Consider the following 22715-nt stretch of genomic DNA (forward strand, 5'->3'; position numbering starts at 1 on the left):
GAAAAACATAAAGGTGTAAGGTAGTAAAAAAAAATGGAGTGGAAAGAGAACCAACAAAAACAAACAAAAAACTCTGAGATGGCTTAAAAAGACTAAGCAGAGGTGCAAAAGAAATCAATTAGCCTTAATAATGTTTTAGAGTACTATAGACCAAATAACCCACTTAATTATATTTTGCAAGGAACACTGCCAGAATACTGTACGTAATAAAATATTAGATACCCAAAGTAACTACACATCAGCAGCAACTAAATAACAATGGACAGTTCTTACCTTAGAACTTACTTTCTGGAAGCCTAGCTCCAACCTAGAAGAAAAGGCCTGCACTCAATCTGCTAGCTGATTCTGCCTCAGCAATCACCTTAAAACTTCTTTCATGCTCTGCAGTTTGTTAGTCAAGCTCTTTCAAAAACCTGAATGGGAAGAAAACAAAAAAGCCATATCACTTTTAAAATGTGTCTGGTTTGTCCAACCAACCCCTTTTAAAATTAAGTTTGATAAACATGTCCTGGGAGGTGTTAGTGTGAAATAAAACAAAACAAAACAAAAAATTGCTACTCAAGACAGCTACATTTTAATTCTCCTTGATCAATCACAAAATTTCTGTTAATTATATAGCACAACAGGAGTACCTGGCACCTCACAACAAATAATGTTCCTGCACAGAGCAGCTTACAATATACTTTGAATAGATACGGTGATATTAGTGGCTGAATTAAAAGCAGGAGCACAGCTAAAGGAGACAAGCAATCAAAAATAAATCCAAAGAAATGGGTTTCAAATGGACATATCAACTTAAACACACTTCTACCAATTTTTTGGCAGAAATTTGCCTAGTGTTATGAGAACATCTGAGATCACTATAAGTGAAAAGACATCAGTTTTATGTTGGGCATTTGAGAGCACTTGGTTTCTACTTAGTGTCACTATGTTCCCATTTGTTTACTTGTATCTTCAACACAGAAATTGTTAAACCAACTGGAAAACCAACTATTTTTTTAATACTAGGAAAACATGATTAACTCACTGAAATTTCTCCACATAAAATACTGAATTTGACCATGTTATTTCTAAATGGAAACCTGCTCTGTGCTGTCAAACAACTGGATATGGAGGGGAGGAACTGCTGGTCCAAGCAGAAATAGGAAATAAATGGGAGCAAGGCTTTTATTAGAGTCATGCTTAGTTAGGGATGAGGAAGCTTGGGGTAAGAGCACAGAGCCCTCCAAACATCCATAGGAATTTCCCTGGCATCTTTTGGGATAGCTACTGGTTAGGAGAGGTATGTTCCATGCCTGCTCTAGGCTGGTTGAGGACAAGTCCTGCACCATTTTGATGGCATGACTAACAGGAAACTCTTTGGACCCTGTACCGGGTGCAATTATCACACCAATGCACAGTGAGTGTAACACACTACCAAATCAGAATGGTAGCACTTTGCACTAACTGTTCACTCATGTAAATGCTACACAAGGTGCAATGATGAACTGAGCCCTCTAATTCCTGGCTGGCCCTTCTTCCACCCTCACCACATACAGAAAGGCTGATTTGGGCCCTTAATCTCAAATAAATAATGCAGGGATATATTTTGATCTTCATATGCTAAAATCTTGCCATAATATTCTTAATTACATGACTTGTTTTAAAAAAGGCAAAGACTATAATAAAGTGGCATGATGAACAGAAATTACAACCATACTGAAAAGAAATACTGAGTACTGGTTAGGGAGTGGTCTACAAAATAAGGCTCTGATCCAGCAATAAGGCCCCTATGACTGCAGCATCTGGGATTAAATTTGCAAAGTTCCATTTCACCCTCAGATAAAACAGTAAGATTCTCAAACTTTATAAATGAAGTTGTGTCAGTTATCAAACATCCTAAACTTTTCAAAACTTCTTACACCAAAACAACACTAACTCCGCCCTCAAAATTAAGACTAGGCAAATAGCATACAACACATTAACATCGTTTCTCCTCACTTCTAGACAAAAAGCATCCACTGACAACTCAAACTGTTCCAGAGTTTCATACTATGGACAGTCAAATCTTAATAGCATATTTTCGTGCCAGGCAAACATATCTTTTATAATCCAGTAACAATGCCAATTGCTAAAGAACAAAGGAGAAAAAATTACAGAAACTGAACTGGCGGTATGGCAGATTGATGGAAGAAAATAAAAAAAGTAGGAAACAGCCAATTATGAGATGCACCATACATCCATCATGAAGGACTGAGAATGCTTTTAGCAGAATAAAGTTATGAGAAAAATGATGACAAAACGTTCATACAGGGAAGAGGCTGTTTTCACTATAGCACAACTTTTTGCCATCATTACACAAAACTATTGCTTTAAAGCAGTCCTGATAGTTTATTAACTTGTCTCTGGCAAAGACTGAAAGAAGCAAACTTCTTCATAAATGGCTTCTTTAATTATTCTGGCACGATTAAAACTTAGAAGGCTTGTTTATACATAAATGAAGGTTTGTATAGTTCTGCAGGCAGTACAAGTCTGAACAACAACATGAAACCTTATGACTGACTCTGGTGGGCTTCAGCATCATGTTCTGCAGCTTTATCTCAAAATCAGAAATATTAATATCAGGAGTTTTAATAATCATATAGTTCTGGTTGGCCCTGTTAGTCTAAGTGAGATTTTCCACCTACAGAGTGCATCACTAAAAAAATGACTGTTTAGTACTGATGTAATCTGCAAACATAGGTTCGGTTATACTGTAACACAGTGGTCCCCAAACTGTGGGGTGCACTCCCTAAGGGGGGCCCCAGAGGAATGCCCAAGGGGGCGTGCAGCAGGGCCCAGGCCAGCCCCCACAGGGGGCAGGGAGGGAGCACCACCCAGCCCTGCTCTGACCCCAGCCCAGCTCCGGCCCCAGATGCAGCTCCACTCAGCCCACAAACCACCTCCACTCCCAGCCCCAGCTCCACTCTGCCTGCTGCTCTGACCCCAGCTCAGCTCCGACACCAGCCACAGCTCCACTCCACCCCCTGCTCTGCCCCCAGCCCAGCTTTGACCACAGCCACAACTCTACTCCACCCCTGCACTGCCCTCATTCTCTATCCGCCCTTGCTGTAACATATTTATTGGTTCTACATTTTGTGGTTGTACGGACTCATGTTAATGAGGTTTTGGATATGATGTCTTACTGCAAAACTTTGTGAACTGCTCATTTACCAGATTTAAGCATATCTGAATGCTGATACAACCCAGCTGGACAGCAAATGAGAAATTATTGCTACTTAAGGAAGCATCATCACAGAAGATGAAAGCTCAGATGCTGAAGTCAGCACCAGATTAGCAAGAGCGAATAAACATCTGATAAGAAGGGACATAAACCTGAAGACTAAATTCCAACTCTTAAAAACATGCATTGGGTCTGTGTTAAATTATGGCTGTAAAACACAGACATTCAAACAAGCAATAATAAAGAATGCTGTTATAGAAGGATTTTGAAAATATCACGTAACCAAGAAAAAAGTACTCGAGAGAACTGGAATTCAGCAAATGCAAGTCAGAGATCTTATGAAAAAAAAAAGATTTGATTTGCAGGGCATATTTTAGGGGTTCAGTGGGTGATGTATGTGTATGAGCCCTGGAAGGGAAAGTTGATTGCAGGCCAATGGGAGCGCGGAGCTGGTGCTTGGGGTGGGGGCAACATGTGGAGCCCCGTGCCCCCTCACATAGGAGCTGGACCTGCTGCTGGCTGCTTCCGGGGCACAGTGCGGTGTTGAAACAGGTAGGGACTAGCCTGCCTTAGCTGGGCAGCACCGCTGATGGGACTTTCAACAGCCCAGTCGGCGGTGCTGACCAGAGCTGCCGTGTCCCAGTCCCTTCCATTCCACGACCCAGTTCTGGGTCGCGACCCACAGTTTGAAAACCACTGGATTAGTCTTTTCACCTCTGCCTCTTCATCACTCTCCCATGTTTTACTTTGCCTCTCTTCTCTAGGTAACAGCTAAGCATCTAATGCTGGAAGTACCATCTCAGCCAGATGGTCACTATGCTGCTTGAATACTGTGCATCTATGGCACAATCCTCCAACCTGAGATAACTCTGAGCATCACATATAGCATCTAAAATAACCCAATTTAAAAGACCTGCAGTACTTAGGAACAAAAGATTGTTTTAGGAACAGCATGTTTTTATTTTGCATGAGTAAGTTTTCACACAAAAAGCTACATTCTGAAGTTCATTTCAAAATTCTATATATCTCAATGATAATAAACAATCAGTCTAGCAATTAAACGTTCATTTAATTCTGCTGCTACTAAAATATTTGTAAATATATAAAAATCAAAAGCATCTACCTGAAGGATTAAAAATGTTCCTAAAAGCAAACTATTTAAAAAGATCTGGGTAATTAAATGAAAAATAGAACAACCCCCCACCACCACAAAAAACCTTACTATATGGATTTATCACAAAATGTATAACTATGCTCACATCAGTCCTGAAAACCAGTCTTACATTTCAGTCTTATGTCAATTTAAACAGCCATGTTATAAATCCCTTGAAATTAGGTTTAAAATGGAAACACTGTCAACCCCACAATCAGTGCATTACCAACATCTCCCGTAATAAAATCTCAACTGCCTTGTAGTAGTTACTTGTTTATTACAATGCTTTTTAAAAAATTTGGTAAAAAGGTAGATGTAGTAACTTTTTTCAGCCTCCAGCTGCTAATTGCTCAACTGCACAAAAAATTCTATAAATAATGCAACACTACACTACTGTAACACACTATAAACACCCACAGACATAAACACAGCCAAATTCTTCCAATTATGACCCTAAGCTTGTTGCCAAGATACTTCAAGGACCTACTTGAAAGAATGCCATATAGGCCACTTCCTGATTAAACTTCCTTGTAGAAAAGAACCAAAGCATGGTGTCACTGCCCCACATTATGCATCTTTTCTCTGCAGTCTCTCTCTTTATATCTGAACACTTCATTATTTTTCTTGTATTTTATCTTCATTCCTATTAGCTGCACTGAAATTCAAGAGGCAAATCAGACACTAAAAAACAAATCCTAACTGTTCATCTGTGTTTTGTTTTGTTTTCCTTTTAAGTGCCAGTTGTCACGTGATTGGCTTAATCATGCAGCAAAGCTGATCACGAGTACACAAACACCTCACTGAGCAAATCAAGGTCAGAGCAAAAGTAGGTCAACTAACTCTGCCTAGGCACCCATCTGGGAGTCAAGACCTCTTTACGCAAGCACTGCCAGCTTCAGCAATGCCTAGGGCAAGATTAAACTACTGCCATCATACAACAATTATTTATTTAAAAAGAAACTTCACTCAGCCTTGTTGTGAATCACAAGCATGTAATAACATAAAAACATTCTTTCACAATTACAGAATAAATTTGTGGTATGGTTTCCATGAGAAATATAACTGTGGGGACCCCAATCTTGTTTATAGAAAGTGCCTGGACCAAAAATAGTCAGATAACTGCATCTATCAGGGAAATTCTTCATTTTCTTTTCACAGTAATACTTCATGTCTCAGAAGTTGAAAATTGCACAGTATGGACTAGTTAAACATATAAGAATATTTTAAAAATTGGCTTAAAGTAGACCAACTGGGTTTGATCTTGGATATTTTGTGTTTTCAATTTCAAAAAAATCAATTTTACTTTAAAAGAAAGGTGAAGACATTTCACTCACCATGACATCCTGAAATTTCGCACAGCAATAATGTCTAACTGTAAGTTGTATGACAATGTTAATAGTTATATTTTGTATTTAACTAGGGGCACAGGTGTTAACTGGGACTAGTTTTAACAGGAATTGTAAAATCTATGCTGGCACTCTGGATTTAATATTCACTTACTTCAGTCCTTCTACAGACTCTTTTTTTGTTCATGTGTGGGAGGGGAAATAGTACTTGGCTCTCAACATTAAATAAATAAATAAATAAACAGGTAATATATACTAAGGGATTGCAGACTCTTTAAAATGCTGTGGGCCAGACTCATGTTGAATAGCACCTTATCAATTGACACTGCATCCTATGTACCAACCACAGGAGACGGGGATGGCACAGGATTCTGCTCCAGCAGCTCTGAGCTACCTAAAGGATCCCTTGTAGCTAACAGAGTGATGCAAAGCTGTCCTAACGTGTGGGCACATCTGATTCACAGCATTTCTACTATAAGTAAAAGTCTGATCCAAAGCCCACTGAAGTCAACTTTTTCCATTTACTTCAACCAGTTTTGGATAAATAAACAGGATACTTCAACAGATTTTGGATCAAATCTCTTAGCAAGTGAGAATGCCTTGGCTCTGATAAATCATCTGATTTGCACATACTGAGCCATGTCGCTCCTGATCTGCTGCCAAAAGTAGAAAATCTGCTGTCTTTTGGCCATATTATACCGTTTACTCTAGTGGATTTGAACAACATTCAAGTTTTAAAAAAAGGGAACACTTTATGTAAGTCAACATTTAGATACAACACAGCCACTTACTTTATTTTCCAGCCCTGCTCCTTCACCAAGGATAGTTTTGAACACTGAGCGTTTTGCTCTATGAAAATGAAATTCCCTCATTATATGTTATCAGTCATCACAAATCCATATCCCAGGAGGAAAACCTAGCTTACCTTGCTAGCTTTTGTGTGGAGGATGGAAGAGATATTTACAAATTTCATTTATATCTTGATAAAGTAGATAGGTTTCTTACGTACCAAATCCATAGAGTAATCTAATGACAATAGATGCTTCATCAATTGAAGGAAATGAAGTTGATGCATACATTTATCTATCCTCTATAATGACTCCAGATCTTTTTGAAAGTCAGAAACTTTAAGCCACAGCTAATTGTCATGGATCTTCATTTGGCACAGGAGTTTTGGCTTTCCTTTCACATGGAGGAATAAATGATGGAGCCAAACATACCGAATGCTAGACACTGTTATGTATGGAAATTTGATAAGTAAGAAAATTGTGATTTTTGCAGTTCATGCCATATTAGGCTTATTCAGGAGGACTGTACAACTGTCTTACTGTAGTACTTTTGTCCAGTATTACAATATTTATTAGAGAGGTACATATCCTCTGCTCCTCTTTGACGTATGCCTTGGTTTACAGTATGTATCCATTTAGTACTACTTATTTGGCGGGTTGTTTTTTTTTGAAATATTGTTCTATGAAGAGGTTGTATCGATGTGCTTTTTAAAAAAAATGTATTTGCCTGCTTAGCTGCGTAAGGTATTCAACATTACATTTGTTTTTCATCCTCTTTATAAAGTGCAGGACTAATTTTTTTTCCTGCTTATACATTATTCCTGGCAAAGGATCTTTGCAGAGATTCTTAAGTTTCCCATCAGTCCTTTTTAGCTATGTTGAGTATAATTCTTCAAAATTCAGAATTTCTGTATTTCTTATTAGCCTACATTATATATAAAACTGTACAGAAATAAAAGTAATAGATCAAAATTTTCCATTAAAGAGGCTGATATGATTATAACAGTTTGGGATATTTGGAATCCAAATGGCTATTTAAAACACATCCACAACTCTACCACAAATAAAAGCTTATTGTCAGAAGTGATGTGTGTGCATTCCTGCTCCTATGCCTACAGGTGAAAAAATAAAGTATTCTATTGCACCTGGGGAAGAAGACGTGACATATAATGAGGCCCTACATCCTAGATTTCTACCCTTTTATTCCTCAAACACCATCTCATTTCAATTAAAGACATATCTGGAAGAGTTGAAAATTTGACATTTATATTTATGGTTGTGGATTCCTTTTCTGATTTGGATGATAATTCCTGGAGGCAGGTTCGAAAGCTTTCACAAAGTCTAAAAGAGCTTCCTACTCCTTTATATGAGTCAAAAGCCCTCAGTAAAGTGTTCTGCTCCTACACCCTCACCACCAACTGATCTCTGGTCAAAAAACCCTCTACAATATCATCCTAGTTTGTTTTAAATAAAAAAAACACAGAGATACATTAGATTTTATGATCCATCAATCCTCGAGGATAAGTTATCTTAAAATGAGGTAAACATAGAGAACAAATATTTTATTATATTCAACACTGCTGATAATCAAAAACTTGAAGGGCCATTTTTGGTATTAAAATGTATACTAAATGGATTTAAATACAAAGTTCATTCAGTTATAGATGTGATTGTTAACAACAGGCTAATCATATTCTCCTTTTCTCAAGCAGTAGGCTAAAAAGCATACTCTTAATTATACTCAAAAGACGATAGGAAAAAAATCTCAATATTTAATTGTTGGAAGAAACTGCAAATGACTGCTAATTCCAAAAGTCAGGATATTTAAGAAAAAAGCCTAATCTTTTATTATGTTTCTGTTTGTCGTCCTCAGCATTCTTCAGCATCCAGATGTACTGGGAAATGTCCTTCTGTTAAAGATTTAATTTGAAAATATAGTGGGGCATTGGGCTTATTTGGTCAAATGATGAACATACATAGCATCAGTTATTGCTCAAAAACTAAGAACGTTACACAATGATATTGTGTTCTCCTTATTTATCAGGCAAGTAGCCCTTCATGATTTGCCAGTTTCCATATATACTGGCTATAAAAGTGCTGTAGGTAAATCACTTGAAGTCAACACCATATTCACGGTGGCACAGACAAAAATCTCCTCCTTCTCAACCTTCCCCCCTAGTGTTTTAAGCAAGGCTCTTGACACATTTCTACTGTATTTCACATACTTGGTACACTACCTGGATTTCTCTGTTTCAGCAGAGGTTGCTACATAGTGCTCTTTATTAACCCCCTTCCTACTGTTTTGCATCACTACCCATTCCCTCTGGAATTTTCCTTGGATCCTTCTATTAATATTAATAGGCTTTCCTTTTAGACATTCCAAATGTACTACTTTATCTAGTGATTCTGGTGGGGTGGCTGCCTTCTTTCCAATATTTTTAAATGGTCATGTTTAGATTGGGGCAATTGAGTCAAGGGTTCCTCACCCACTCTTTAGGCATTGGTTCTACAGCAGTGGCATCTTTTGTCCTCCTGGGGAATGCCTACAGCTGACAGCAGCTCAGACTTGGAGCACTTCTAATGAGCCATGTTCCACTTATCAGCACATACATACTCCAAGGCTGATGTCTTCAAATCATCAGCCACATGACATTTATCTATTAAAGATAAATTTGGGTTATGGGAGGATTCCAAAGCTAAATTGTTTTAAAATAGCAAATGTAAGATGTTCCTTTAAGTCATCATTGAATTGAAAACAATATTTTAAAATTGCTAGGATCTCATTCATACATATCAAATTGAGATGGCTATTAATACAGAGAGCATAATGATACATGCACTATGAACATTTAGTGGATTTACTTAATAGATCTCTATACCATGCAAACATCCTTGACTGTTATAAAAAAAACTTCCACAGACAAAAATCAGAACAAAACCATAAAAGCAAAAGGAAAGGTTCTTGTACAGATAAATGCTAAGTTGGTTGGAATAATATCTAAATCATCACGTGTCTACTACTGCACAGGTGGTTTTACATTTTGAGAAAAAATAAAAGCAGTGGAGAGGAATACAGAGAAAAATCTATATTTGATTAAATGAGTAGGGCAGACAAATTGTCAAACCTATTGTTCTCTTCCAATGTTCCATGACCTGTGAAGTCTTCTCCGGATGGAGCTGGGGAGTACCAGGAGGCAGTTCATGCTCCTACATAAAACTAGCACAAGAGTTTTAAGTGTCTTATTTCAGCAAGTTGCATATTTTCTTAACTAATGTTGATATCAAATTGACAGGGTCTCACTCGGTTATGAATGATTATGGTCATTAGTAGTTTCAACTCTTAGCCAAATGTTTAGTACTTATATACCACTTGACATCTTCAGAGTGCAGTATACACATTAACAAATGGAAAAACACTTCTCGTATCCTTAGAATATCAGGGTTGGAAGGGACCTAGGAGGTTATCTAGTTCAAACCCCTGCTCAAAGCAGGACCAATCCCCAACTAAATTATCCCAGCCAGGGCTTCATCAAGCCTGACCTTAAAAACCTCTAAGGAAGGAGATTCCACCACCTCCCTAGGTAACTCATTCCAGTGCTTCACCACCCTCCTAGAGAAAAAGTTTTTCCTAATACCCAACCTAAACCTCCCCAACTGCAACTTGAGACCATTACTCCTTGTTCTGTCATCTGGTACCACTGAGAACAGACTAGATACATCCTCTTTGGAACCCCCATTCAGGTAGTTGAAAGCAGCTACACCTCTACCCTGATATAACGCCACCCGATATAACATGAATTCGGATATAACGCGGTAATGCAGCGCTCTGGGGGGGGCGCGAGGCTGCGCACTCCAGTGGATCAAATCAAGTTAGATATAATGCGGTTTCACCTTTAACGCGGTAAGATTTTTTTGGCTCCCAAGGACAGCATTATATCAAGGTAGAGGTGTATCAAATCCCTCCTTATTCTTCTCTTCTGCAGACTAAACAATCCCAGTTCCCTCAGCCTCTCCTCCTATGTCATGTGCTCCAGCCCTCTAATCATTATTGTTGCCCTCCGCTGGACTCTTTCCAATTTTCCACATCCTCCTTGTAGTCTGAGGCTCAAAACTGGACACAGTACTCCAGATGAGGCCTCACCAATGCTGAATAGAGGGGAATGATCACGTCCCTCGATCTGCTGGCAATGTCCCTATTTATACAGCCCAAAATGCCGTTAGCCTTCTTGGCAACAAGGGAACACTGTTGATTTGTATCCAGCTTCTTGTCCACTGTAACCTCTAGGTCCTTTTCTGCAGAACTGCTGCCTAGCCATTTGGTCCCTAGTCTGTAGCAGTGCATGGGATTTTTCTGTCCTAAGTGCAGGACTCTGCACTTGTCCTTATTGAACCTCATCAGATTTATTTTGGCCCAATCCTCTAATTTGTCTAGGTACCTCTGTATCCTATCCCTACCCTCCAGCATATCTACCACTCCTTCCAGTTTAGTGTCATCTGCAAACTTGCTGAGGGTGCAGTCCACACCATCCTCCAGATCATGAATGAAGATATTGAACAAAACCAAACCCAGGACCGACCCTTGGGGCACTCCGCTTCATACCGACTGCCAACTAGACATGGAGCCATTGATCAATACTCGTTGAGCTCGACGATCCAGCCAGCTTTCTATCCACCTTATAGTCCATTCATCCAACTCATACTTCTTTAACTTGCCGGCAAGAATACTGTGGGAGACCGTATCAAACTTTGCCAAAGTCAAGGAATAACACGGCCACTGCTTTCCCCTCATCCACAGAGCCAGTTATCTCATCATAGAAGGCAATTAGGTTAGTCAGGCATGACTTGCCCTTGGTGAATCCATGCTGACTGTTCCTGATCACTTTCCTCTCCTCTAAGTGCATCAGAATTGATTCTTTGAGGACCTGCTCCATGATTTTTCCAGGGACTGAGGTGAGGCTGACTGGCCTGTAGTTCCCCAGATCTCCTTCTTCCCTTTTTAAAAAATGTGCACTACATTAGCCTTTTTCCAGTCATCCGGAAGCTTCCCCGATCGCCATGAGTTTTCGAAGATAATGGCCAATGGCTCTGCAATCACATCCGCTAATTCCTTTAGCGCCCTCGGATGCAGCGCATCCAGCCCCATGGACTTGTGCTCATCCAGCTTTTCTAAATTTTATATGTATTCAACGCAAACACTAGTCAAAAAGTGAGCTCACAGGTCTAGCTTTCCTTTTCTCTCCTACGCTGAACATTATCCTACAGTGCAGCACCACTTACTCTTCCACCCAACCAAAAAAAAAATTTTTTTATTAAGCATCTGATCTTCAATATAGCAAACAGGAAACTTTATATTCAAAGAAGAAAGGAGCAAAATAAAATTAACAAGAACTAGATTTTGTAACTTCTTGAGTGCTCACTAAGCATTTTTGACATTCCTAGCTGAGAAAATACTGTGTTTTCCAATAGTGTCAAACATATAACATGAAACTAGTAGGAGTCAGGCCCGTGTCTCTTGACTAGACACTCTAAAGTGAAATATTACATCTTTATTAGAAATAAGTATTTGGATTACCTTTCCATCTATAATGAGAAAAACCCTATAGTTTTAGAGTCCTAAACATCAAATTCCCAAAAATAAAACTGAAAGTTGAATGGCACTTTTACATTTTCTTGGTTACTCGGATGACTATTCCCCTATTTTCCTCTGGAGCAGTTTGACTAAGGGTTGAAAAGTTGTCCCATGGCTCATAAGTGTTCACGAATTGAATATATTATTACTAATGCAAAACATAACATAGATATGAAATTGTGACCTATTCAAAAAATTAAGCATGCGATTTCCTACCTACGAATGGAAAAACATGATTATTGACTAATGTGACATTTGCTGCCATCACATTGTTCATTTTTCTTGTACGCATCCCTTTTCTCTTCCCTGTGTCAGTCTTGTCTATTTACATTGTAAACTCTTTGGGGCCGGGAATGTGTTCTACTCTTTGTATGATGACTAGCCCAATGGGGCCCCAGTCTCATCTAGTCCCTAGGCACTTCTGTAATAAACATGATTAATAATAACTAGTGGAACCAGATTAATAATAACTAGTGGAACCAGAACATCACAAGAGAACAAAATCTGAGAGAGAGAAAACGTCAAACTTAAATTTTGGGACTTTTTGTCTTTAATCATCCACTTTAATCAAATGCCTGAAACCCTGTAAGGGAAATTTTCTTTGAATAAAATACAAGAATCACTAGATCTGAGCTGCATATAGATCACTAGAGTAGGATTACAACTCCGTTGCATGAACGTGAAAGGCAGATACTGAAGAAGGCTGAAGAAAGCCATACTGACATTTGCAATTCTTGTTGTCTCCATCAGCTGCTCCATATAAAGTGGCAGGACAAGACCAGAAACAAGGATATTCAAAACTGAAACCAGCAACCACTTCCATCAGCATGGTTTGGTTTCACTGGCTTTCTTGGTATGGACATATAATAAATAAGAATGGGACACCAACAAATTCCAAAGCATGTGTACCAACGAATGCTACTACTTGGCCAGTGATCACATGGGTGCCAAAAGCTTTGATGGCACGATATGAGTGCCAGTGACAGACAAACTGAATATACAATCAGACCACCTTAAGAACCTTGCCAGAGATTGATCCGAGTGGTGCTCAATTTGCAATGAGGCAATCTCTCTTTGGACTCTGCCATGATAGTGATGATATGGATTGCATCAGAGGCTGGATTAGACAAATGCAAGACAAGTTTGAGGAATGTAGTAATATTACTACTTTTACACTTACAAAGTGCCATGTATTCAAGAATCACAAAAGCAACTTAAACACTAGTGAGTAGATTTTCAACATTCTGTATGTGAGAAATTTCCCCATTTTACAAATAGAGAAACTGAGGAAGAGGTGAAGTGACTTGCTCAAAATCACACAGTAAATGCATAGTTCCGAACTCCCTGACCAGCAAACACCTCAGCAGGCAAACAGGTGCAGCTAATAGGGAGTAATTTACACAGGGATATTTATGCAAGCACAAATGGGAAAGGAGTAAGCATACTCAATCACTAATCACAGAATCATAGAAGTGTAGGGCTGGGAGGGACCTTGGGAGATCATCAAGTCCCAGCCCCCTGCAAGCTTTTCCTAGTATTTAACCTACACATCTCCCTTGCTGCAGATTAAGCCCATTACTTCTTACCCAGCCTTCACTGGACATGGGAAACAACTGATCTCAGGCCTCTTTATAACAGCCCGTAACATATGTGAAGACATATGTCCCCACTCACTCTTCTCAGAGGTCATTTTTCTAAATATTTTATCATTTTTGTTGCTCTCCTCTGGCTTTTCTCCAATTTATCAATATCTTTCTCAGATTGTGGTTTCCAGAACTGGACACAGTACTCCAGCTGAAGCCTCACCAGTTTCAAGTAGAGTGGTACAACTAACTTTCATGTAATATACCCCTGAATAATTTTAGCCTTTTCGTGACTGAATCTCACTGTTGACTGATATTACATTTATGATCCCCGGTAACCCTCCAGATCTTTTTTAGCAGCAAAACTGTCTAGCTCAGGGATCTCAAAATCAAATGACCACGAGGGCCACATGAGGACTAGTACATTGGCTCGAGGGGCGCATCACTGACACACACACACCCCTGCTGCCCCTGCCCCCACTCCACTCATTCCATGAGGCCCCACCCCTTCCCCGCCCCCATTCCAACTTCTTCCCCAAATTCCCGCCCCTACCCCGCTTTTTCTCCACCTCCTCCCCTGAGCGCGCGGCTCCCTGCACCTCCCCTCCCGGAAAGCGCTAAGCGCCACCAAACAGCTGTTTGGTGGTGGAAAGCGCCTGGAGGTAGGCAGAGGAGTGGGGACATGGCACACTGGGGAGGGGGCGGTGGGTGAGGGGAGCTTGGCAGCCACATGAAATAACTCAGGGAGGGGCGGGGGGGAATGGGGAGCTTGGCGGGCCACAGCAAATAACCCCACAGGCCACATGTTTGAGACCCCTGGTCTAGCCAGTTGTTCATTTTGTAGTTGTGCATTTGATTTTTCTTCCTAAGTATAGTACTTGGCAGTTGTCTTTACTGAACTTCATCTTCTTGATTTCAGACAAATTCTCCAATTTGTCAAGGTCATTTTGAATTCTAATCCTGTCTCCAAAGTGCTTGCAACCCTTCTCAGCTTGGTGGCATCCACAAATTTTACAAGCATATTTTCCACTCCATTATCCAAGTCATTAATGAAAGTATTGACTATTACTGGACTCAGGACAGACCCTGCGGGACCCCACTAGTAACGTCCTCCCAGTTTCACAACAAACTGTTGATAACTACTCTTTGAGTATGATCTTTCAACCAGTTTTGCACCCATATTATAGTAATTTCATCTCGAATACATTTCCCTACTTTGCTTATGAGAGTATCAGAAGGGATCATGTCAAAAGCCTTCCTAAAATCAAGATATAGCATGTCTACAATTTACTGCCTATCCACTTCTTTCTACAATCAAAGAAGGAAAATAGGTTGGTTTGACTTATAACTCCATTATCCTCTAGGTGCTTACAAACTGATTGTTTAATAATATGTTCCAGTATTTTCCCAGGTATCAAAGTTAGGCTGACTCGTTGATAATTCCCTGGATCCTCTTTGTTACTCTTTTTAAAGATGGGTACTATGTTTGCCCTTCTCCATTCCTCTGGGACATCGCCCATCCATCATAAGTTCTAAAAGATAATTGCTAATGGTTCGGCGATTGCTTCAACTAGTTCCTGAAGTACCTTAGGCCCTGATGACTTTAATACATCCAACTTATTTAAGTATTCTTTAACCTATTTTCCCCATTCTGGCTTGCCTTCTTTCCCTCTTATTGTTAATATTAATTGTGTTGAGAATCTCGTCACAATTTCCTTTTTTAGTGACGAAGGAAGTAAAATAGGCATTCAATACCGCAGCCTTCTTCAGGTCATTCATTATTAGCTCTCCTTCCCCTAAAAGGTAAACACCTTTAGGGATAGCTCAGTGGTTTGAGCATTGGCCTGCTAAACCCAGGGTTGTGAGTTCAATCCTTGAGAGGGCCACTTAGGGATCTGGGGCAAAAATTGGTCCTGCTAGTGAAGGCAGGGGGCTGGACTTGATGACCTTTCAAGGTCCCTTCCAGTTTTAGGAGATTGGTATATCTCCAATTATTACCTATCTTTCTCTTGCTCCAAATGTATTTAAAGAAACCCCTTATTACCTTTTATGTCCCTTGCTAGGTGTAACTCATTTTGTGCCTTACCCTTTCTGATTTTGTTCCTACATGCTTGTGCTATTCTTTTGTACTGAGCCTTAGTAATCTATCCATGTTTCCAATTTTTGTAGTATTCCTTTTTGACTTTCAGGTCATGAAAGAAATCTCGATGGAGTCACACTGGCCCCTTGCAGTTTTCTTATATTTTCTTCACTTCAACACAGTTAACTGTTGCACCTTTAATACTGTTTCTCTGAGAAACTGCCAGCTCTCCTGAACTCTTTTTCCTTAGATTTTCTTCCCATGAGACACGCCAGTTTTCTGGGTTTACTAAAGTCCATTTTTTTGAAGTCTATTGGCCTTATTCTGCTGCTCGCACCTTTCGTTCCTTAGAATCATGAAATTATCATTTCATTCTCTCTTTCACCCAAATTACCTTCCTCTTTCAGAACCAAGTCCTCCCTATAGATCAGAATCAATTCTAAAAAATTTATTGGAAATTTTATGTTTTGCCTTATATTTACCCAGACATCTGCTGAAAAGTAAAAGTCCTGCATTACCAGGTTTTGTGTTTCTGTTTGTTCTAGAAATGACTCACCCACCTCCTTTTTCCTTATTTGGTGGGCTATAATGGACCCCCCACCATGATGTCACCTCTATTTTTACCCCTTTTATATCTTTATCCAGAGACTTTCAACTAGCGTGCCTCTTGCCTCCTTCTGGACCTCATAACTAAGGCTACATTTTAGTCACAGGTATTTTTAGTAAAAGTCATGGACAGGTCACAGGCAGTAAACAAAAATTCACGGCCTGTGACCCATCCATGACTTTTACTATATACTAAAATGGGGGAGGCAGCTCAAGGGAGAGGCCCCTGGGGGTGCCACAGGTGCTGGGGGAGGTGGTCTAGGGGGGTGCTGCAGTACTGGAGGGCACCACGGGTGCTGGAGGGCGGGTGCTGAGGGGAGTGTGGGCCAGCCTGGGTGTTGGGCAGGGGGGCATGGCCCAGGGGGATGGCAGGGGCTGGGGAGGGGGGCACAGCCCCAGGGGCATCACAGGTGCTGGCGGGTGGATTGAGGGGGGGGGCTGGGGCAGACTCCCTACCTAGCTCCTATGAAATGGCAACCCCAGCTTCTAGCTCCACCTGGTGCCTCTGCTCCACCCCAAGCACCAGTTCTGCAGCTCCCATTGGCTGGAAACTGAAGACAATGAGAGCTGCGGGGGTGGTGCCTGAGGGCAAAGGTAGCACATGGAGCTAGGAGCTGAGAAAGGGGAGTTGCTGTCGTTCTTCCAGGGAGCCCCCCCCCCAGGTAAGTACTGCCCTGCACCTCAATCCCCAGCCCTGAGCCCCCCAAACTCCTGCTGCTAGGGGGTGGGAGAGCCCAAGACTGCCCCAGCAGCAGTGAGTGCAACTGGCCCAGGGGCTGCCCGAGCTGCTCAGGCAGCTCCCAGGCCAGCCACACCAGGCTGCTGCAGAAGTCACAGAACCCATGACTTCCGTCACAAACACGGAGTCTTACAAGTGTATATATTCTTGATGTATAATGCAGCATCTCCTCTTTTTTCTTGCCTGTTCTTCCCTTCTCTATCAGTGTTCCATGATAAGATTTATCCCACCAAGTCTGTGATACCAATTAAGTCTTACTTTATCTTACATATTATAATGACCGAGAGTTATGCAGATCAAAGGGCAGTCCTGATTAGTGATCAGCGTTCATGCAAGGAGTCCAATCATCATGAGACCTAATCTAAGGAGACAATACAGCAAGGCAGCTGGCAGGGTCAGGGTGGGGCAGCAAGGCAGCATAGGCGAGGCAGCAGGGCAGGCTCAGATGCAGGGGCATGGCCAGGTCAAACAGGGCAGTAAGGTAGGGTCGGGTGAGTCTGAGTAGCAACCAGCAGGCAATGGCTTGTTGCTCGGGCAAGGCCAGAAGAGAGTAACAGTTTGTTTATGTTTGGATTCTCTCAGAGACCTTTTTTCATTTAGTTTCCCCAGAACTCAGTTTGACTTGAGCCACTGTCACTCAGGTAACTTTATTTGCCATACAGCAGTCCTACACTGATTTAGATTCAAACAGAGCGATGATGGATGTAGAATACATCACAGTTCTGAAGTTACACAGAAACCCTCTCCCTTTATATACACATTACATATTTGATTGCATTTACTATACATTGCATCAAACATATTTGGCTTGGCTACTTTGCAGTAATGCCTGTGCAGAATGCACTGTCCACAGTTAAACTTCCTCTTTACATTCCTAACTTATTTTGTCCCTTGTTATCTAGTTAATAGTAAATAAGGCCCTGAGTGTTCTCCCTCTTTTCTTAGTTGGCTCACACATTCTGGCTTTTTAGCCTACTGACCTATTTACTTATCTTATTTAGCACACACATCCTGTTTTCAGCCTAATGATTCATGTACCTCCCTAATCCTAACTTTCAAAGAATGAGGCCTCCTCCCCTGTGTTACTCACTCATGTCAGGCCAGGTCTCAGCTACAACCTATTGTCACCAGCCACTCAGGGTCAAGACTGTGTGGCCAAATCAGGAAGCAGGTCACAGAACCCTGGAAGCTGGCCCACCCAAGTCTCTGAATTCTCTGGTAACAACCCACTGTGTCAGCATGACAGCCAACACTATTTCCTGAAAACCCAATGGGCCTAAGTTAGAACCAGGGTCTTGACATCACACCCTCCCACTTGGTCCAACTTCACACCAGAGGTCCAGGCTTCTCTGGGTGTTTTTGTTTTTTGTAGGGGTATGTACATGGTATCTGGTTCCCAGCTCCACTCCTCAGGGACAACCAATAAAATACCACACCTTTCCTTTGCACATCTGGGAGTCCACAGCTCATGAACTATATACTCTTCTTGTCTTGAATCTGAATTGGTGTGAAAGGAGGTTGTTTTTGGTTGGGGGAGGGAGAAAAGGAAGCATGAAATACAGAATGCAGCTTTAGGGTTAGGGAAAGCTGAAGCTCAAAGATTACTAGGTTGATTTGTCTGCAGATCTGGTAAGGACCTACATATTAGTGGTCCAGGTTGTGGGCAGGTTAGTCTGTTTTGAAGTTTTGGCCATACCTTCTGCCACACTGTGTAAATGGGACCTTCCTGGCTGGGGTGATAAGCATAATGCTGGTACACCACTTTGGCCACATCAAAGTGTCACTTTGGCTTCTCTTGAGAGTTTGTGGGATGTCATGTATAAGATCTGAGGCTGCGGGGAGGAAGTGCAGAATGAAAACAATGTTGAAAATCATAGTTAGAAAAAAAAAAAACCAGGCTCACCTGAGTCAAGGCATCGTCAGCATTATTATATGTGACTTCTGTGTATGGAATCAGTAAGGCCTAGTCATTATGGTGGAAAAATACGAAGCACTGTAAGTACTGTTCCAGTATCTGATTCCCTCTTTCTGATTAGCTATCTGTTTGCAGATAATAGGTGGCTGAGGTATGAAGATGCACCACTAGTAAGTTGAATACTGCCCTTCAAAACCATGAGACAAACTGGGGTCCCCCATCAAAAGTAATGTGGTCTGGGCAGCCATGCAGGTGGAAAACATGGGAGATAAAAGAGTTGGTGTCCTCAGCAGTGGGGAGCTGAGCACAGTTGTAAGAGCAGCAGGACTTGAACCTAGGCCTGCAGGACCAACATCCCCATACTGCCACCTATTGGCAGCTGCAGCCTAGCCACTCCCTGTGACCCACAATCTGTAGAGCCTGCATGCCACAGGAAGTTCGGCCTTGAATGATCTGACTGACAGTTGTCTTAGTGATTCCTGTTACAATCAAGGAACCAATATGAGTAGGGTGGTCTGCATAGCAATTAATGGGCAATGGGTTGCGGCTCAGACAAGGCCTGAAGGGAAGCAGTACACTTAAACACAGTCACCTGCCATCAGGATCAAGACTGTGGGGGCCCATCAGGAAGCAGATCATGGACCCCTGGAAGCTGGCCCCCTCAAGCCTGTGAATTCCCTGGTAACCCAAAAAGTCAGTACAGCACGACAGCCAAGGTTGCGTCCCAAAAAATCCAACAGGCCTGGCTTTGAGAACAGGGTCCTGATGTTTATTAATACTTCCAGTTCTCCCTGTTTATTCTCATACACTTTGGATTTGTGTACAGACATTTAAGGTATTGAGTAGATTCCTCTGTTATTGCTCTTGTTGCTCCTATGACTCTAGTATACTTTCCATTTCCCTCCCCTTTAGTGCTCTGTTAAAGCTCTTTTAAAACAAACAAACAAACAAACATCTACCTGTGGGCTTTTGTCACCTGCCCCTTTGAACCTAGTTTAAAACCCTCCTCCCAAGCTTGGTGAGCTGGTGTGTGAAGATGTTCTCCCCCTTCTTTGTCAGGTGGGTCTCATCTCTTCCTTCCCAGCATAGCATCCTATGATTGATGAAGGCAAAGGCCTACGATCAACACCATCTGTGCAGGCATGCTTTCACCTCCAGAATGCATGGTCCCTGCCTGGGTGCTTATTCTCAACCGGGAGGATTAATGGACCACCACCTTCACCCTTTCTCCCAGAGCCCTCCTGTCACCACTGATCTGATCAGGATCATCCGCTCAGGATCATACACTATCATTTGTACCCAGGATGAGCAGCAGGGGTAGCGGTCAAAGACAAACGAGCTTTGGCAACCTCTTGTAACGTCTTGGATGCAGGCTCCAGGCAGACAGCACAGTTCCTAGTACATCATGTCAAGGTCAGCAAATGAATGCCTCTGTCTAGAGCCCTGCGCAGATACGAATTTTGTATCTGCATTCAATCCACAAAAATGGTCCATGGATATCTGCAGATTTGCAGGGCTCTCCATTCGTCCTGCTCAGAAGGTAGTCCCTGACCACTTCTACCTTATGTCTCCTCCTTGTGTGTAGCCTTGGGGGGCAGGTGGCTCCTCTCCTCCTGCTGCCAATACAGCATACCTATTACTACTTTCATCTTTCCATACATCACTAACGTAATGGAATGTGTTTCATGGAACTGTCTAAAGGCAGAGTACATATGAAAAATTGTGAACTGCTACTTTAAAATATGCTTATTATTCTTTTACAACTTCACTTTAACAAAATATCAGCTAAACATATAAATCCTCAATGCACACAATCATCAGGCAAACAAGAGCTTAAGTGAACAGATGAGCATTGCCTAATATCTAGACAAATTTGGATTTGATGAATCCACCATTCTATAGTCAGAATAATAATGAGAAAAAGCACATTGCAACTGCTCTCTCCTCACTTTTTCAGTATATTTAGAAGATTACAAAAAGGCAAGCAAAAAGCAGTGGAGAAAACTATACAGGGAAACAAGAATTGAGATCCACAGATAGTAAATGACTGCACCTGCTGAGAGTGGAAGAGGATGGATTAGATCAGCCAGAGAAAAGATTTTTAGGAGTACCTTTTGGCAAAATGTGTAAAAAATAGATTTACAGAATAAATAACCATTTAAGAGAAGCTTGCTATATACTATTGCCATCAAGCAACAGATCCAGCCAATTTACATCATGGGGAGACTAATCTGCATTTGAAGGTGGAGAGCTACAGCATCCCACTGCAAACCAACATTAAATTTTACTTGTGGGGAGAAATTATAAAATTAGTTTCCTTCTCTGCAATTTTTCTTCATTAAATAGGAATCTGCTGCTCCATCAAGCTTGGAACCACTGGTTTTATTCCTGCCTTTTCCAAAGTCTTTAAGGCTAACAAGAAGTTCCTCTCTTCCCTCCCAACCCTTCCTTGCAGTGTGCTTGTCAGTACCCTATGCAGGCATGCCCGGTGAACTGCACTGATACTGCTCTCAAGCCATGCTGCCAGAACTAATGAGAAAACACAAAAAGATTAAATTTTGAGACAACAGGTTGAAAACCTCCACCCCCCTTTCCTCCTTCAGGACAAGAAAAGTATGAAATAAAAGCAGATATGCTATCTGTCTCTGTGACAAGAAGTCTCAGTTACCAGAAGTTCAGAAGTTGCTGAACATAAATGCTCTGTGAGGACCCAGGATTATTCTCATTAGAGAAGACAAAAAATGATAAGTAAAAAGTATATTAGTCTGTCATGGGAATTCATTGATCCATTATGCTTGGAACTACTGGGAGTTAGCAAGCCATAAGGAATATCCAACTGGGAGACAAAAGAGAAAATGCCTTAACAAGTGGAAACATATCAAATCAAATGACAGAACATTTATTTTTTTAAAAGGATCTCCACAGATAACCTACAATGAACAAATGAAGGATTTTACATCTGAAAGCTACCTCAGATGAAGAAAATTACATGAGTTTTGTAGGACTTCATGAATAAAAGTGTATGGAAGCCTCAGTAGCTGCCCAGCAAATCTCATCTGAAGAGACATGGTATTTTTTCCACTCACAAAATAGCGGTAACTCTGCTAGGGTTATACCTTTAGGAGACTCATTTAGATGCCTTGTTAGCTTGGAAAATAGACAATCCATCTAGAAATGGCTCTGCATCACTTACTAAGTCTCTAATAAAATACCCTAGAACATCTGGCTTCCTCACTGTTCGGTTCTATGTAAGTAAAGCTTTATTGTCCTGCTTGTCTCTGAAATGTGCAACTGTTTGTCTTAAATTATATCATGGCCTCAAAAGAAACAAGATAGTTGATTGGAAAGAAAAATTGTGCCTTCCACTTAAACCATTCTCTGACTTTAATTAAACTTATTTGGAAAATAAATTGAAGATAAGGCTCCAAAGTTTGTTAAACCTTCAAGTATATGTGACAGCAAGAAAGGAAAGTAAACTTTCAGGTCAGGAAATACAAGGACATTTCTCACAGTGGCTCAAAAAAAGGTTTTAGTAAAAGATGGCACTGTTCCACTCAGCAAAGGGCAGTCTTTATACCAATGTTGCTTTCAGAAAATGGGGCATATAGATAAAGCAACAAGCTACAATTGGGAAGACAAGACATCTAGCTCAAGGCTAAGAATTATTCTCTGAA

At 41.0% G+C, this 22715-nt stretch overlaps 1 protein-coding gene across 8 annotated transcripts in view; it reads right to left on the reverse strand.

The window, feature by feature from the left end:
• ARNTL (aryl hydrocarbon receptor nuclear translocator like) overlaps nucleotides 1-22715 on the reverse strand; it is a 108388-nt gene that overhangs the window by 47762 nt on the left and 37911 nt on the right. For 5 of the 8 annotated variants that reach the window (XM_039535237.1, XM_039535236.1, XM_039535239.1 and 2 more), the window contains exon 2: nucleotides 274-413. The gene's annotated coding sequence lies outside the window, so the exon portion shown is untranslated. Of the gene's footprint in view, nucleotides 1-273; nucleotides 414-9614; nucleotides 9707-22715 lie in introns of all 8 variants that reach the window. The other 3 variants (XM_039535233.1, XM_039535232.1, XM_039535238.1) reach the window with 2 other exon arrangements.

The sequence above is a fragment of the Mauremys reevesii genome, linkage group 4 (assembly GCF_016161935.1).
Source record: "Mauremys reevesii isolate NIE-2019 linkage group 4, ASM1616193v1, whole genome shotgun sequence".
Taxonomy (NCBI): Eukaryota; Metazoa; Chordata; order Testudines; family Geoemydidae; genus Mauremys; species Mauremys reevesii.